This window comes from Ambystoma mexicanum, chromosome 11 (genome assembly GCF_040938575.1).
Source record: "Ambystoma mexicanum isolate Mex_15411 chromosome 11, UKY_AmexF1_1, whole genome shotgun sequence".
NCBI classification, from domain to species: domain Eukaryota; kingdom Metazoa; phylum Chordata; class Amphibia; order Caudata; family Ambystomatidae; genus Ambystoma; species Ambystoma mexicanum.
Genome location: NC_090934.1, coordinates 823,163,948 through 823,180,693, shown reverse-complemented (window position 1 = coordinate 823,180,693; position 16,746 = coordinate 823,163,948). Strand labels below are relative to the sequence as shown.

General features: G+C 46.9%; 2 non-coding genes across 2 annotated transcripts; both read left to right on the top strand.

Moving 5' to 3' along the window:
* The first annotated feature begins 15,312 nt into the window (after window positions 1-15,312).
* TRNAN-GUU (transfer RNA asparagine (anticodon GUU)) lies at window positions 15,313-15,386 on the top strand. The gene has a single exon. It is a non-coding gene; the product is annotated as a tRNA-Asn (tRNA).
* Window positions 15,387-15,699: 313 nt separating this feature from the next.
* Window positions 15,700-15,771, top strand: TRNAW-CCA (transfer RNA tryptophan (anticodon CCA)). The gene has a single exon. It is a non-coding gene; the product is annotated as a tRNA-Trp (tRNA).
* Window positions 15,772-16,746: the final 975 nt, after the last annotated feature.

Here is a 16,746-nt window from a genome sequence, read left to right as displayed (position 1 = left end):
AATGTGTCTTCTATTGTGCCCAAGGTGGTTGTGTATTTGGGGACTCAGGGAAGCAAGGGAGCAGTCTAATGTACTGCAGTGCTAAGAGAGGCATGCCTTTTTCAGAAAAAAGTTCAGGTTTTCTGCCAATCAGAATAAAATAGCAATGCAATCAGGCCAAAGGCAGAACACACATGCCAGTGAGTCTCTGTGGCACAATTGGTTAGCGCGTTCGGCTGTTAACCGAAAAGACTGTCGGGGGGAAATTCTGCCGGGGTCGGCCGGGCCGTCCGCAGACCTCCGGGCAGGGAGGCCCCAACTCCTCCCGTGTATATCTCGGATCGAGACAGAGTATGAGGCACACACAAGGAGCAAGGCAACTTCTGCTGTTTATTATGCAAACGGCAGGGATGGGTCAAGGAGCGTACGCGTTCGTCCTGACACACACACAATCGTGGGGCTCGCAGGCCCTTTTTACTGTAATATGACGCGCTACTTGCGTCACTTCAGAAAGTTAACAAAAAACCTATCGCCACTCTTAATTGGTTGCTCGAGTGGTAGGGTTAGTATAGTACACATATAGAGAATGATATTAGTGGTCAAGGTGTAGTCAGGTGGTATATCTGGGTTGTCCCTATAATTAGATACATAAGAATTGTTACATGAAGACCCCTGAGGATTGGCTAATGTTACTGACGTCTGAGATAAGAGCCCCATGTTCTGATTGGTGCATCCGTGAGCTCCCCAGCCTGGGACCACCGTTGTTCCCAGCTCTCGGTGTACCTGTGTTTGCAACAATGTTTCAATATGGGTACGTGCAGACAATGTGAGGATTTATTCATAGGTGGAAGGCTGACCGCTCCCACTGTAGCAGATGTCCATTGAGCCTTTCAAGTGTATCGGCCTATGTCTCGTAGCGAGGGACCCAGACGCCTTTCTCCTCCTGGGCTTTGGCATCTCGTCAGGTTCGGCTTGGTCACGTGAGGCGGGACCGTGTTTGAGGCAGAATTCTGCACAATTAATATTGCTATTCCACTGTGTGTCTGGTTTAATTTGTAGATATGACTTTAACGTTGGTACGCGGAGTGCGAGGTTGCAACATCGTGCCTTTGATGATTTGTTCTTGGATGTGGGTTTGCAACATTGCGACCTTGGCTGGTTGCTCCACCAGGCTCATTCTGCGGGATCAGCAACCTGACTTTTGCTTTGTTAATGTCCACGGGAACTCTTGCCTGAGGCCTACTTGGCCTGGTGTATAAGTGATCCATTTCGGGCATGGGTGCTTTAGGTTATAGTGGCATATATTTCCATGACCAGTATCGTGTTTCTATTATACCTCTCATGGTGGTAACGGGTTTCAAGAGAAGCGTGAGCAAGCGGCGTTATAGATGAGTTCATGATGCATCTTGCGTTTCTGCATTCTGAAAGCCTATGTAAAAATAATAAAGATGCACGTCCGTGAGTATGCCTGTCGCCTACGTCAGAGCACTGAGTATGTTCTTCGTGTAGATTGGTGTGGAAATGTTAGGCGTGTATATTTGTACTGATGTGCTTCCCGTTGTCTAGGTCGTCATGGCATCTCTAACGACGTGTGGTTTTTAGTCTAGCTGATCCGAGCCGCAGGTGTCGGCATGGCCAGTGCGGGCTGCTGGGCAAACAGGTGGACACATCCGTAAGTTCCTGTACCAGGGTACCTGGTCGTCTGGTAACTGGACAAACTCTTCTCGCGGCGGGTGTCTGGGCCGTGACCCTCTAGGCCAAGCGCGAGAGGTGAAGGACGGGAGTCTGGTCTTCCATTCTCCCACTTCAGTCCCCCCTCTGGTCGACTTGTCGACCACAAACATATCCTTCTCGTTATCTCCTCTTACCCTCCATATCTTAGTTATCCCTCCGAGATGTCCATAATGGTTTACATGATCTTCAAACGACCAATACATGTATTCACATGTTCCTCCAGGAGTACAGTATACCCATCTTCCTATGTAGCTCCTGGGGTTCCTTGGGTTCTCGATCTTCACTGATGGTGGATCTAGATGATTGGTGATTATTTGTGTGCGCAGCTTCTCCCTCTCTTGTATTATCACCCCTGTATGCTGACCATCATCTGCTGGCATCAAGGGGTGCATTCCCACCATTTCCAGCAACTCGTCAGCCGTGCGTGCCTTCCGGGCTTTCCAAAATCTAATTATGATCAGAGTAGCTCCAGCCAAAATAGTACACCCCACTATTATTTTCAGTCCATCTGACAGCCAAGATGGCATCCATGACCATAATAGTGAAAACCAGCTCTTATCCTTGTTTACACCGTTACTCTCGTCCATCATTTTAGAGTGCATCTGGGCCAATTGTGAAACTGCTTCTGTCAGTGTACCATTGTCGGCATCGTTGGCAGGTATGAACGTGCAGCAAGATTGTCCTATCTTTGCACAAACTCCTCCTTCCATTGCTGTGAGAAGGTCCAGTACATATCTGTTCTGTAATGCTACCATCCTTACAGCTCTCAGCTCCTCTTTAATTGCGTTGAACCCATTTACTGTTGAATTGATGGTCATCATTAGTTCCCATCTGGTTATTTGGAGCCATTTTGCGTTTGCGTATGCCTGCAGTCCCGGATGTATTATTGAGGAGAAAAACATTGCTGCTCTGCTGAATAGTCTGTGTTCTGGCGGTATTGACGTTAGTTCTGTTTCCGACCTTCCCCACAGGTAATTTCCTGTCAGTGGCTCTCCTTGTCGTTTTCTCCTATTTAGGACAGTATCTTCGCTGTTGGTCTTGTTCTCTTGCTCCTTCTGGAGTGGTGCAGATCTCTTTCGTCTCTTATCCCCTTCATCCATTTTAGGAAATTTCGCCACATTGACATGCTTCTTAGGTACCACTAGTGATGGTACATTGACGTGTACCATTGTGCACACACCATTCCACAGGGGAGGCAGTGTATGATATGCCTTTTCTCCACAGGCCCAATAATGGTCCATTATTACTGCTGTTCCCGCACCCCCCTCAGGTAACTCCATCACACTTGCACAATTGGTGTTATATCCTACGTCCACCTCTCCTTTATGCTGGTAGCATACTTTGGGCGCAGTCAATGGTAATATTGTTATTGGGTCTTCATCCTCTTCTACCCACGTGAGCATTGGTACGTACTTGATCCACGTCGTCCAACATCGATGATTGTGTGTCTCGATGGTTGAGATAGTTTCTTTTGTTACCATGTTGCTGCCAATTACTCCTATCTCCCAGCTGTTGTCCAGATACACCTTTCCTGTTATCGTCAGTAGCGGCCTTTCCCAGCATCCTTGTTTACCCGGAACTTCAGTGGCGTACCAATCACATGGTAGGTACTGCAGTGTTACCTTCTTTGTTTCTCCTTTTGCAGGGCCACTTGTTATGTACCTGAATGCTTCAGCATGTAAACTGGTCTTGTGATAACTCAGATAGGTCTTGAGGAAGTTGTTTTCATATGGGTATGAGTCTCGCGTTTTCCATGTCATGTGCACTACTGTTCCTTGAAATCTTCCTTTCGTTTGGAACAGGGCCAAATATATTATGCACTGTGCTGTTTTTTCATCTATTTCTGTGGCAACAAATGTTCGTGAAGCGCTCATGGCGTATGGTATTAATGAGCAAACGTAACAGCTGTCCTCAGTTGTCTGCTTACCAATGCGGGTCATGTGCTGGTACCATATGTTGTTTGTGACGTGTGCTGAATCTTGTACATAATTATCAATACCTTTATTGTCTGAGTATGTGCTGCGTTTAACTCTATTTTGCTTGGGTGCAATGTTACTATTACCACCTGACGTAACACCTGTTGCAGCAGAGGGCGGGGGTATATTAAGTTTGGGTGCAGCAATAAAATCAATAGCATAGCTGTACTGCCAGACAGAGGCAGCCAAGAATCCGGTGATCATAAAAATCCCTATTATTTTTATTACATATGCTAATTTCACCGGCATTTTGCTCTTACCTTGCTGCAGTCCTGGCAGCTTATTCTTGCGACGTTACAGTTGCCCGCCTAAAAATTCTCAAAAGTGCTCGTTATTAAATGTTAGTTTTAAGCTCTCCCTATCAAGTAGTCATTCAGTGCCCAGGCGAAGAGCTGCTCCCACGCTACTCTAAGTGATGGGTCTCTTAAGACCGGCAAGTATGGGTGGAGGTGGGGCATGTGATATTCTATGGCCAGGAGGAAGGCTGTGTAGTAGACACGTACCCTTCTCCTTTTTAAGTATGTTGGCCTCTTTATTTCGTATACGAACTGGTGTGACAATTCTTCTGGGTAGTTATCGTCTGGCAGCACCATCTACACCTGCACACTGAATTTGTTAATTAGCTTTCTTAACAATACAATATTACGCAGTTCCTGTATGTGCGAGAGAAAAAAGAGAACATTCACGTGTTTACATGTGTATTAGTGCAAGCATGTCCTTTAGTTTTAGTTACAACTGTACTTAGCAGTCAATGGGGGGGGTTTGTGCTCAAATGGCGGAAGTATTTTTACTCTTTGAGCGAGTGATCATGGGGTGGGCAGTATGGGGATCACCCCCTTCTTCGTCAGTTATTGTCTCCGAGGGAACAATTGGGTCGTTGTCTGTGGTGGAACTTTCTTCCGCTGTAGGGGATGTGGTTGTTGTTCTTCCAATGGACCTGTCGTTGGCGCTGGGGCGGGTCTGCAGTTTGTAGATCTTTACGTCATGTAGGTGGTTCCAGGCACGTTTATCCTTTAGTTTTACTGCTCTTGTTGATACGTCCTCTACCAGATGGGGGCCAGTGAACCTCTTCTGGTTCCACTTCCTATTGAAATTGCGAAGTAGTACGTGGTCACCTTTGGCAAGTTTGCACAAGTTCTCCTTTCCCAATTCTGTATTTTCGTCTTTTTCTTGGTTGCTGGTAGACCCGCCCCGTATGCGCTCGAGCTGTTGAGACACAAACACGACACTAGTAATCAAAGAAGACACATATTGATACATTTCATCACCTAACACATTCGCTGAACTTTCGTGGTCGGTGAATGCCCTTGACGTTGGTGTTAGGGGAAGGCGCATTTGGCGTCCAGTAACCACTTCGTGAGGGGTGAGGTGGTGGTCGGACCCTGGCCTGTTTCTAAGTTCAAACAATGCTAACGGAAGGCAATACAACCAACTTTTCTTTGTTGTTTGTTGTATTTTAGCAATTGCCTCCTTCAATAAGCCATTCAGGCGTTCACATACACCATTAGCCTGTGGGTGGTATGCACATGCAAATTTGTGTTTAATGTTCAGCAGGGATGTGATATGCTGGAACATTTCGTTTGCGAAATGGGGGCCGTTGTCTGATCTTAACACCTCGCACACTCCCCACCTGGGGAAGACCTCCCTTACTATGAATTTGGCTGCTCTAAACGCATCAGGGTGTGAACAGGGCCCTGCTTCAATCCACCTAGAAAATGGGCATACTACTACAATCATATACCTATTACCTTGACATATGTTGATCATATCAACATAGTCAATGTGAAGGTGCCGAAAAGGTCCTTCTGGCCGGGGTATAGTACCTCTTATCACTTTTAAAGTATGACCGGCCGTAAACTGTTGACATGTGAGGCAATTACTGATAAAATTTGACACATGAGAGGTTAACTCGGGACAAAACCAATCTTCTCTAATTCGTGCTGCAATTATTTCCTTGCCTGTATGGGCAGGGTGATGTAATTGGCTCAGGGCGGTATTTAACAGTGCCAACGGTATTACAACTTTCCCAGTGCCACCCTGGCGCCATAGTGCGTCAGTTGGTGACATTGTGCATCCTCTTTTCACCCATACTTCTTTTTCGGCCATTGGTGCAGCCGCTTGTAGTTCCATAATCTGTGTGGCTGGGAGATGGGTGTACCCTTCTCTTATTAACATCTCCCTAGCTATTCCCCTCCCTCTCCCTTTCTGTGAGTCTGTGGGGTTCCATATCTCACCAAAATATGCAGCATATTTCGCATGTGCGTCTGCTGCTGCATTTCCTTTTGAGACGTAGTCTTCTCCATTGGTGTGTGCGGTGCATTTTACTAGGGCTAGTTCTTGGGGGTCGTTTATTACTTCAATTAGTTCAGCCAACAAGAGGGCATGTTGTACTGGAGTGCCATCAGCTCTCCTAAACCCTCTTCTTCTCCATTTTGATAGCCCTGAGTGGACAGTGGATGTAACATATGCACTGTCGGAATATATAGTTACTCTTTTATTAAAACTTTCCCTTAATGCCAATATTAGTGCAACGAGTTCCGCGGCTTGAGCAGAGTAATGCTGTGGTAATTGTACACACTTCATAGCCACACACACCGGCGCCTCCATCATTTTTACTACTGCTGCCCCAGTCCTTCGTATCCCATCTCCTTGATCAATAGTTGATGACCCATCAATAAACAAAAGCTCACCTCCCTCTAGTGCGTTTTCTTCAACTTTCCTAGTACATGAGTACATTTCAGTTACTTGGGTGCAGTCGTGGGCGTAATCGCCCTCTTCAATTACTTCTGCTAGGAACCTTGCAGGGTTAACTGTGCTACATCTAACAATTGCTAGTTCAGCTTTAGACAAAATAATCTCATAACCTGATGCCCTCTGTGTTGTTAGTGTGGACTTAGGTTTATTCAATATCGCAAATAATGCATGTTCCACAAATAGTGTAGTTGGACACCCCATAGTTATTGCTGATGCCTTTTCTACTGCAAAAGCAGCTGCAGCAAGACCTTGTTCACAAGAGAAGTGGCCTAACATTATAGGGTCTAAGTGACCGCTGTAAAATGCTACTGGTTTATAGCCCATGCTAGTTTTTTGGGCCAACACTGCTTTCATCACTGCTGAGTCGCAATGTGAAAATATAAAGAAGCGCCGCTCATAGTCTGGGGATGCCAGTACTGGAGCAGTTGATATCGCGTCCTTTAATTCGTCAAATGCCTCCCTCATTTCCATGGTCCATCCCAACTTTTTCTCCCCTTTATTTGCTTCCTTCAAACCCTCAAGCAGGGGTCCTATGTATGAGCTATAATCAAATACCCATGCTCTACAGTAGTTGCACAGCCCCAGAAATTGCTGCAGTTCTCTCACAGTCTGTGGCACGGGAGTGCTTGAGATGGCCTGTGCTCTTTGTGGTGCAATCCTTCTTCCATGTTGGGATATCAGTTGGCCAATGTAAAGTACCTGTTCCTGACAGTATTGTATCTTTTCCATGTCTACCTTGTACCCCTTTTCAGCCAATATTGTCAACATTTTTAAGGAGTCCTCTCTACATTTGCTTTCGTTTGTACTGCAAATTATTATGTCATCCACATACTGTAACACTGTGCTTTCTACCTCAACGTTACCCAAATCCATCTGTATTACTCTATTGAAAATTGAGGGTGATTCACAATACCCCTGTGGTAATCTGGTATGTTTCCACTTTGTATTTCGGTAAGTGAAGCTTGTCAAATCTTGTGAGTCTGGGTGTAATGGTATTGAGAAAAAAGCATTTTTAAGGTCAATCACTGTAAATCGTGATGCTTCTGCTGGAATGCCACACAATATTGTGGCCGGGTTTGCTGTTACTGGATACTCTGCTTCTACTATGTTGTTCAAGGGTCTGAGGTCCTGTATGAAGCGCCAAGACCCCCCTTTAGCCTTGCGCACCGGGTACACAGCTGTGTTACATGGTGATTCTGAGGGGACCAATATGCCATTGTTTATAAGGGCCGTTATGGTTTCATATATGCCCTCATCTGCCTCTTTTGACAATGGGTACTGTTTCACTCTTGGTAGTATGGCACCTTTTTTCAATTTTATCCTTACACCCCCTATGCTTTTTATGCATCCCACGTCATAAGGGCTAATAGTCCATAATGATTTGGGCACCTTTGACATATCCTCCTTAAAAAATGGGACTGGGGTGCCTGCGGGTGCCTCAAGTGCCATTGCAATTTTCTGTGCTACTTGTTTGTGAGCCACTCTTAGCCATATTTCTACACTCATCATGAACACCATTTCATTTTCTTCCTTTTCTTCTGAGAACAGCTCTTCATCTGACACCTGGGTCAGCCTACATCCTTCTGCTAGTGCTATCACCGCCCTCCAGGCTCTCCCTTCTTTATCTTGGGCGTGCACAGCAACATAATCAGCTGTTGCAATAATGCTCTCAATGTCCACTGCAAACACCTTCCCTTCCAGTTCATTAGCTGGTGTTTCTGGTCGGAATAGATAGGCTGCTGGCCTCCTCCATATTTTCCCTTCTACCCATGCCATGTCTGTGCCATATTGGAATATCTCGCCATCCAGTGGCTCCGCCCTAATCGCTGTCTGTCCACAGTACGCTTGCAAAATCTGTCGTGCTGCGAGCATGTTAATCCCTGGAGTAGAGCAAATTATGCCATCCTCTGTAAAGGAGATCGTCATATTCAACCTGTTCATTATGTCTCTCCCCAGTATGTTTACTGGCGAGGCACTATAATACAAAAGTGGGACTGACAGATCATAATCTCCAATAGATAAGGGAACGTTATCAGTAAATGGAACCAACCCTTTAGCCCCAGAAAATCCTTGGGTGTTCATGGCTTCGCCTGACATCTTAAATTTACCTTCCCTTATGCAAGACCGGGTTGCCCCGGTGTCAACAAGAAATGATAATTTTTTGTCACCTATCGTTACCTCTATGCGTGGCTCCTCCGCACTATTAGGTGTTACTGACAGGATGGGACACACCAAGGCCGTCTGTGGGCTGGCCTATTGGGGGTACAATGATTGGCCATTCCCTGTGTAAGGGTTGTGTCCCAACACCGACACCCCACCCAATTGTGTTCGTTCAGTTTGGGGTGGTGGTTGTATTAACGCCACTTGTTGTTGTTGCGTCGTCAGTTGCTGTGTTATTTGTTGTTGTGGCAGTGAATAGGTTTGTGGCTGTCGTGTTTGTTGTTGTTGGTCACTCCCTTGTTGTGACATCTGCTGTTGTTGCATGCCCTGCTGTTCTTGTGAGGTCCTAGGTTGTGCTTGTTCATTCCATGCTGGTGTTCCTGGCCTGACCCTACATGTACGTGACATGTGTCCTAATAGTCCGCAGCTCCAACACATGGGTGGTTCCCTGTTTTGCCATGGGAAGCTCCCTGTGTTGTCCTGGTATACGGGTTGCCCTGTGGGGTAGTAATTTCTGAGTCCCCCAGCCTGTTGCTGGGTATTATATCCATATCCTCTCCCTCTCATAAACCCTCCTCTCCCTCTGTTATAACTATAATACCCAGTTCCTTGCATTGGGTACCCTCCTCCCATGTTCGGTGTGTGTGATTGCAGAGGCGGCACTTGCTGTATTACACCTTGTGGGGGCGCTATTTGGGCTGGATCTTGTGCAGCTACTACTTGCGTTGGGCTTTGGGCCATTGGTGTGGGCGTAGTTATTAGTGCCCCTTCCATTGTATATTTAGTAAGTTTTTTCTGTACTAATTTGGCCTCTTCTGTTTTCCTGTCCTCCTCCTTTTGTTTCATTTTCCCTTGCCATGTCCTGCAGTGATGTACTATAGTCAGTTGTATTTCTGGCCATGGTTTTGCTTCCATTCCCACTACTTTCTTTAGCTGTTTCTGAACTCCTTCTGGGAGCCCTTGTACTAGTATATGATAAAATATGGCTGGTGTTTTGTCCCATTGTTCTCTAGTTTCCATGCGCCACTTCTCTTGAATATCCTGGATATAATCAACAGGATCCTCATTTTCACCCATCTTACGGGAAGTAATGGCTCCTATGTCTGATGTGTCTGGGTACTGCACTCTTAGTGCCTGCCATAGCGCATGTCTGCAGTTTGCAAATGGTGCCCCATCATGCGATGTGTTTGTTATTGTTACCCCATGGAATCCCGCTCCTTTCCAAATGTCATCCGCTCTATCCCCTAATATTGATATTAACAGGCCCTTCACATCTCCTACTGCTAGTTTCTGTCCTGCGGTGTGTTTTTCCATTTCATATATCCACTTACCCGCACCTCCACTTAGTGATGGGAGCCTACATTTTATATTTTCCTTATCCGTATGTTTCCAAGGTACATACTGTGGTCTAACCCCTCCTCTCTCCAGCAGTGGCATTAAATTCTGTCTAGTGTCACCCTTTACGCTCCATGATATTGAGTCTTCACACCCCTCCTCTTCCCCCATTTCTTTTACTACTTCAAATTCTTCCTTACTACCTCTGCCCCTACCTCCCTCTTCTTCCTTTCCCCTTCTTTCATCATTTCCTGTGTTCAATATGGGTATGTTTATTTGTCTTTCTTGCCTGCGACTAGGGAGGTCCCTAAGTCGACATGCATAAGGTGTAAGTTCGTTCATGAAGGGCGCGAGCTTTATTCTGTGCAGAGAGCGTGCGGTGGTTGAACATGTAGGTAGTGACGTGGGAGGGCGGCGTGATGGGGATGTGGGTGGCGTGTTTTCATTGGTTTGTTTTTCCCCTATTCTTTTCGTTTCCTCCTTACTTCTCTCCAGCTCCTCCCCTCTTCTACTTATCCAGGGCGAATCTATGTTTGTTCTAGTGAGGTACAGTTTATCTAAGCTTTCCCTTTCACTCTTTCTTCCATTATTCTCCACTCCTTCTTCCTCCTCACTGCAAAAATCATTTATAAATGGCACCCCCCACTCTGCCTTTTTTCCTTTTATAGTTACTGTTTTCAAATCTATTAGGTCTCTTTCTCCCCTTTCGTTGTTACCAACTGTCCCCCCTAGTGCTGATGTCGTTGCTACCTCCCTACTGTTATATACATCTCCCCATCTTTCACTCTCCCTACCCTTCCCTTCTCTTCCTTCTTCACTTCTCTCCTCCATTTCCCTACTATTTTCCTCCCTTTTCCTTTTTAATTCCTCCATTACTTCGTTGCTCATCTGTTCCAATATCCTTTCATCCTCCCTCTTCCTTTCCCATTTCACCCTTTCTCTTTCTACTATACTCTCTATTACCTTCTCCTCTTCATATTTTTTAGCTGTCTCAGATATTATCCTCCTCCTCCATATTTCCATTTCTTTTTCCTTTTCTTCTTCTTCCTTCTTCTTCTCTCTCAGCACTACTCTTGATACCCTATCTGCTGCTGCTTTTACCCTTTCAACTTCTCTCCTTTGCTCCTCACTTCGTTCCCTTAATCTTTCCAATTCGTCCTTACCTTCTTTCCTTTTCCTCACTCTCTCTCTTTCCTCCCTCTCAAGTTGTTTGATCAGTTCATTCTGCTCATCCCTTAGTTTTGCTAATCTTTCCTCCAAAATCTCTTCCTTCTGCCGTAGTAGCTCCTCTCCCCTCATTTCACTCTCTCTGGCACTACCCTCGTTTGTTCTCCTTACCGCCTCCCTTTCTTCTCCAGTTAGTGAACCTCGTAATTTCAACAATATCTGTGCAGCTACCCACTCATCGTTTCCTATCTCTACAGCCTGCTCTTCTCTAATCCTCCCTTCCCCCATTGGTATCTTCCCATGAGCCACATATGGTGGAGGGCTGTATGCCGGGTTTGAGTATCCTTCAGCCGCCCTTAACTGTCCTTCTATTTCTCCTAATTCTCTTAAAGGGTACAACCCTCCTCCCTCTGTCTTCACTCCCGGTGTTATGGGTATCTCATTGCTCGGTTCCTTTTTTATGTCGTCTGATTTATCAACCTTTTCTCCTCCCTGTCTTTCGTTCCCCGTATTCTTTGTGCTTTCGCACTCCTTTTCCCCACCCGTTCCTTCTTTCTTAATCTCCTTTTCTTCCGGTGTCTCCCCCATAGTGAACATCCCATTTGGTCCTGGTCGAGACCCCTGGAACATCCTCCATAAGTTAAACACCTCCACATGGTTTGCCAACTTCTTCCCCTTGTATGTATTGTGCAGATGGTTCAGTAGTGAATGTTGGGCATATGGATCGAAACTACCATTAGGCGGCCATGGTGTTAACATTTTGTTGTCTGTCCCCTGGGTCCACTCTATGCTGTACTTAATTAACTTCTCCCTGTGTGGTGGCAGTGTGGTGCATATGTGCTGTAGTGGGGTAGTGAGGGTGTTCCCCCACCCTCCCGACCCTCTCCCGTATGACATGGTTGCACTCCCCTTTTTACCCTCCCCCTTACTAGCAGTTTACAATATACAACCTCGTATTGCTTACCTCGCCCCGCAAGTGTGGGGACTTACGACAATCCTTTGGCAAATTATGCAATAATAATAAATATGATGTTATATTATATTCCTTCCCCTACGGCCCCCTGCGGCCGAAGCGCACGCAGCCCCCTGCGGCTGCGTACCCCTTACGACGATCTTATACAGTCGTCCTGTTTCTCCGTTCTCCTCCCCCTTTTACACTTGCCGTGGCCGGCGTTCTCCGTGCCCATCCACGCCCCTTTCCCCTTCTTCTTTCGATCCACTGGTTTATAGTTTATCTCCGTATCAGCTCCTTTATCATGCTTCTCTTCCCCACCACTCTCAAACCTAAGGTTCCTTGTGCTCGCGATATCCTATTAAATCCCTACTGGTGACGTCACCGATTTCTTCGAGCTACTGGTATATTCGTGTTATGTTCTTTAAATTCAAAATACACTTGCAATCTACCCCGCTAACCCTACAGCTGTCTTCCTGTCTCTCCTGGAACAAGGTAATCTCATCAATACTATAACCGGACTGCGCACACTGCGTCGCCTCGCGTGTGATACGCCCCTCAACAGGAGGGCTTAACCAGCCAATTATCTTCCGTTTTGGGCAACTACGTAACTAGCCACCGCCCACAGGGAAACGTCATCTACCTATCGAGTTTCTTGCTCGAACAATAGGGAACATCATCTACTTATTTAATAATAAATATCAAATCGTAGGAAACCACACACCCACCCTCACACGTAGTCGCGATTTAGGCCAATCAGTGTCTTACGAGCAGCTGCACGTGATGTTTTCGTGCCCCGCCCCCCTCTTTCGCGTAACGTTAGCTCACTGTTACGAGCGGCTGCACGTGATGTTTTCGTGCCCCGCCCCCCCCCTCTTTCGCGTAACGTTAGCCGCCTGCTCTCGCACTCGTTTCGCTACCATTCATTCCATTATCAACACTCAGTTAAATCTTCGCCGTTTTACAATACCTCCCTCCTCCCTTATTTACTTCCTCCCCCTCCCTCACAATTTCGCATTGCTTGTTGTGCGTGTCATGCTCACCAAGTTCTCTCGATGCAGGGCCGCTCGACTGCGTGCACCCCTCCAAGCGGCTCGCCACCTCCCCTCGTCTGGACCACGTCTGGACACTCGCCGACCGCGGGTGGGATACTTCTCAACCGGCTCCCGAGGGCCAATATCCGGATTGCGCTGTCCGGTCCTCTCGCAGCTCCGCGATGGTCCTGTAGTCCTCAGAAGGGGGCAACGGCAGAGGGGGCCGCGCCGCCGGGCCTCCTCGCAACGGGAGTGCCTGGAAAAGTTAAAAATAAAAGTCGATCTTAAACAGATCTCAGCAGTGCCTCCAACTTGTCGGGGGGAAATTCTGCCGGGGTCGGCCGGGCCATCCGCAGACCTCCGGGCAGGGAGGCCCCAACTCCTCCCGTGTATATCTCGGATCGAGACAGAGTATGAGGCACACACAAGGAGCAAGGCAACTTCTGCTGTTTATTATGCAAACGGCAGGGATGGGTCAAGGAGCGTACGCGTTCGTCCTGACACACACACAATCGTGGGGCTCGCAGGCCCTTTTTACTGTAATATGACGCGCTACTTGCGTCACTTCAGAAAGTTAACAAAAAACCTATCGCCACTCTTAATTGGTTGCTCGAGTGGTAGGGTTAGTATAGTACACATATAGAGAATGATATTAGTGGTCAAGGTGTAGTCAGGTGGTATATCTGGGTTGTCCCTATAATTAGATACATAAGAATTGTTACATGAAGACCCCTGAGGATTGGCTAATGTTACTGACGTCTGAGATAAGAGCCCCATGTTCTGATTGGTGCATCCGTGAGCTCCCCAGCCTGGGACCACCGTTGTTCCCAGCTCTCGGTGTACCTGTGTTTGCAACAATGTTTCAATATGGGTACGTGCAGACAATGTGAGGATTTATTCATAGGTGGAAGGCTGACCGCTCCCACTGTAGCAGATGTCCATTGAGCCTTTCAAGTGTATCGGCCTATGTCTCGTAGCGAGGGACCCAGACGCCTTTCTCCTCCTGGGCTTTGGCATCTCGTCAGGTTCGGCTTGGTCACGTGAGGCGGGACCGTGTTTGAGGCAGAATTCTGCACAATTAATATTGCTTTTCCACTGTGTGTCTGGTTTAATTTGTAGATATGACTTTAACGTTGGTACGCGGAGTGCGAGGTTGCAACATCGTGCCTTTGATGATTTGTTCTTGGATGTGGGTTTGCAACATTGCGACCTTGGCTGGTTGCTCCACCAGGCTCATTCTGCGGGATCAGCAACCTGACTTTTGCTTTGTTAATGTCCACGGGAACTCTTGCCTGAGGCCTACTTGGCCTGGTGTATAAGTGATCCATTTCGGGCATGGGTGCTTTAGGTTATAGTGGCATATATTTCCATGACCAGTATCGTGTTTCTATTATACCTCTCATGGTGGTAACGGGTTTCAAGAGAAGCGTGAGCAAGCGGCGTTATAGATGAGTTCATGATGCATCTTGCGTTTCTGCATTCTGAAAGCCTATGTAAAAATAATAAAGATGCACGTCCGTGAGTATGCCTGTCGCCTACGTCAGAGCACTGAGTATGTTCTTCGTGTAGATTGGTGTGGAAATGTTAGGCGTGTATATTTGTACTGATGTGCTTCCCGTTGTCTAGGTCGTCATGGCATCTCTAACGACGTGTGGTTTTTAGTCTAGCTGATCCGAGCCGCAGGTGTCGGCATGGCCAGTGCGGGCTGCTGGGCAAACAGGTGAACACATCCGTATGTTCCTGTACCAGGGTACCTGGTCGTCTGGTAACTGGACAAACTCTTCTCGCGGCGGGTGTCTGGGCCGTGACCCTCTAGGCCAAGCGCGAGAGGTGAAGGACGGGAGTCTGGTCTTCCATTCTCCCACTTCAAGACACTGCTGTTTTTGGCACAAAGACACAGAGTGTTCCACTCAGTAAACCTGAGTCATTTCTCCCGTGTTCTCTGGGTTCAGCCTACTGTCCCCTTTTAACACAAGTGCGCAACTGTGGCTTTCTCCTCATAGCAAGTTATGCCTACACAGAGGAAATTTGGTGCACTGTTGATGGGCTCTGTCCTCTACTAAATCCCCTGTGTTTGTGGATTAGGATTAGGGGAGGTAGGGAAGTGCTTGATACCCTGATTTGCTGTGGGAAATAGAGCTATTTTAGAAATATTTTCAGGTTGCCTGGGAAGCATAAGCAAACAGCACACCAATCAGGCCCCAGTGTAAGCACTGCATGAGTCTCTGTGGCGCAATCGGTTAGCGCGTTCGGCTGTTAACCGAAAGGTTGGTGGTTCAAGCCCACCCAGGGACGATGCATTTTGGCTCAAAAATTCAGCATGACCAACTATGAACTTCTGTTTACCTCTCGCAGGTCTCGTCTGCTGACGTCCAAAAAATCCAATGAACTGTAAGCAATTCTTCTCGCTTGCTTTAGTGTTTCAAAACTTGCCATTCAATTCATAAACATCAAGACTTCATGGGAAGGGTTTGGCTGCAGCGTGTACTGATGCACAGAAGGAAGCTATCCTAGCCAGTCTACTTAAAGAAGCAATGAGGCTCTGCAGGTCCATGCACGTCTCCTACCTTTATTCTGTCATCAGACACACCAGGTGGACTGCCACAAGGACCTCGTGGCGCAATGGTAGCGCGTCTGACTCCAGATCAGAAGGTTGTGTGTTCAAATCACGTCGGGGTCATATTTCCTTTTCCCACTCTGAAATACAAAATTGCTCTTCAGTATCTCGTTAATTCAACCTGACTGCATCTTTGTGCTCTGGGCCTAGTTGTTCTGGCGTTTCGAATGTAAACTTTGCACCAGGGAAGTATCATATTGACAGACACCCATGAAGGACATGGTCAAGCTTTAAAGCAGGCCAATCTCTATGTTTTACTGGATGCAGCAGAAGTATTTCCTCTTTACCATCTCTTCAAGTGGGCCTGACTGATGTGCTGTTTTGTGCACGCTACGTGGGCTTTGTAAAGCATACCTCTGCCATTTGCATGGCCTCCTAGCGCTGTCAATATTTTCGTGTAATCGCTGAATGCTGCACTGTCCTGGGAACTCTAGGTGTGACTAAAGGATATATGCTGGGGCCCCGAAAGGGGGTCGGCAGTCTAGTGGCAATGCCCATCACTTTTCAGTTTGGGTTTGTGAGTTCAGGTACCGGTCTGGTGTCGGAAACCTGTAAGCGCCCTCCCAATCAACTGTCGGTCCTGGATTGTGAGGATTTCCCCTTATACTGGTCTCAGTAGACACATTTCCATTTTACTTTTTCACTCTCGCATTGCCTATTTCTCTCTCTCTCATAGATACATTATAGACAAGAGAGACATTGTCAGCGAGAGGGCTTCACAGCACCTTCCCCCATTTCCCTAAGTGCATTGCAAGGGGCTCTGGGAGGCGTGCACATTTGTCTGAAACACAAAGATCCACTGGCAATAAAAAGCGTAGGTCCCTAGTTTGCATTTCTTAGAATTTGAGGTGACACTCAGAGTTGTCTCGGGCGTGACTGTACCTTTCATAGGAGATGTGCTAATCCCCAAACCCTCTTCCTTTGTCCCAGTAATCTGTCTTAGTGCCTCTAGCAAGTTGTTTTCTGAAACAAAGCTTACCTGAACATCCTGTAAAATTGGTAACTTTTCAGTAGCAGTACAGTGCAGTATATAGCATT